Source organism: Octodon degus, unplaced genomic scaffold (genome assembly GCF_000260255.1).
Source record: "Octodon degus isolate 3935 unplaced genomic scaffold, OctDeg1.0 scaffold00146, whole genome shotgun sequence".
NCBI classification, from domain to species: Eukaryota; Metazoa; Chordata; class Mammalia; order Rodentia; family Octodontidae; genus Octodon; species Octodon degus.
Genome location: NW_004524722.1, coordinates 421,644 through 423,467, shown reverse-complemented (window position 1 = coordinate 423,467; position 1,824 = coordinate 421,644). Strand labels below are relative to the sequence as shown.

At 38.8% G+C, this 1,824-nt stretch overlaps 1 pseudogene; it reads right to left on the bottom strand.

The window, feature by feature from the left end:
• LOC101565300 overlaps positions 1-1,824 on the bottom strand; it is a 9,158-nt pseudogene that overhangs the window by 2,697 nt on the left and 4,637 nt on the right.

Genomic DNA, 1,824 nt, shown 5'->3' with positions numbered 1-1,824 from the left:
CTCTATTAAACATTTTAAGAAATCAGAGGGATGTTCATCTTTTTCCTGATAAATAGCTAATATTTAATAACTGAAGGCTTGATTCTAGTTTTTAGACCTTGAAGAATACACACTTGAAAGAAAATATCTTTTCTATTTTTCTGCCTGGCTATTAGCAGCAGAGCTCTGACTGGTTGGGCTCCAGTGGGAACAGGAAATTTTACTGGTTGTCCATCTTTTTAGTCCTTATAACAATATAATATTCCTTTCCAAATGTAATAGCAGCTTATAAGGCTACCTGCTTTTCATAGAAGTCAAAGCTTGGTTTAACATTGACATTATATCTCTCCAATCTAGTTCATAAGTCTGAATAAATCCTCTAAAAGACATCAATGTACTTATCAGGGTCATCTAAGGCACATGAACTCTGGAAGTTCCAAATTTTTTATTTACTTCTTTAAAAGGTATTGTCCTTGAGCTTGCATAAACCCAGCTAAGAATGGGTGTAGCCTTGTAGAGGCCTGGATTATAGCTGTTTTAGAAGTCCACACCCTATAGACTAGAAAGGCAAATAGGGGAAACCTTACTTTTACCAATGGTGGGTGAGGCTGAACTGTCTGGTTCTCCTGTTGCTAACATCTATATTTTAAAACTTAAATAACAATGACCTTCTTAATGTAAACCAAATCTAAACATAAGACAGATTTTTACCATTTTTCTTTTTACGTCATCTTTTGAGTTATAAACTAGCATCACAGTTGATACTTTTCTCTTTATTTTATTTAAACAGCTCTTTTTAACATGTAATGATCAAACATCTTCTGGTTCCTGGCAAAGCACACTCTAAAGGAGTAAGAGACTTTGACTGTGAGATAACCTGGAATTCAATAGAAATTACCTTTCTGGGTGTCCCCACCTTTTTTCTAATTGATTCCTCCACCCAGGTGTCCCTGAGTAGTCCTCTCCAGAGCAGGTGGATGCTCCTGTTGGAGAGAAGGGAGACAAGATCCCACCAGCCTATCCACCCTCGGACTGGCACATGATTCCTATCTCCTGAAACATCTCACAAACCCATTACTTACTCTTATTGAATATGTGTAAGTTACAATTGGTCTGGTGACCTGAATGTCTACAGAAGGAAGCATTAACTGTGGCATAAAAGATCAGTTAAAAGTGAGCACTTCTCAGGCTACAAAGATCACTTTAGAGATAGATAGAACCATTGATTGGAGAGATTTGGCCTCGTGCACTGAACCAATCTCCAGACACTTGATTTCCATCTGATCACCTAGGCAAACATTTCTAGCAACTGAACAAGACTTAACCTTGGAGCTCACAGGTGAAACATGTTTATCATCTGGCAATCATGTTTTACATGTTGGTAAAGACAATACAGCTGGCCAAAAAAAAAAAATCTTATTCTATAGTTAACATGTAAGGCACAGATGTAAACCTTCTCTGATAACCAATATTGTAAACTGCCTCAGCCTTATTTCTGAAATAGTGACCCAAGAGTTCTACTAAAAAGCTCAGGTAGAAGTCCTACTTTATGAGCAGAGAGAGAAAGTACAATAGGTATGTGGAGATCTTTCAGTGGTCAAGAGCCAGTTTCCACCAAGGAACCTTTAGGTTTGGCGCCTTCTCCCCTCAGGCATTCTTGGGTTTTTTTTGGCCCACAAAACCAGAGATGTCTCCAGAAAGGAATCCAGCAGTTTCTTTGGTCAACATTCCATCAGCCATAGGCTTCAATGGGGATTCACCAAAGAACAGCTGGGGAAACCTGTCCTCTGCTTCAAAGACTGGCAGCTGCTCTAAGAGCATTTACTAGCTGGCAGAGTAACCACT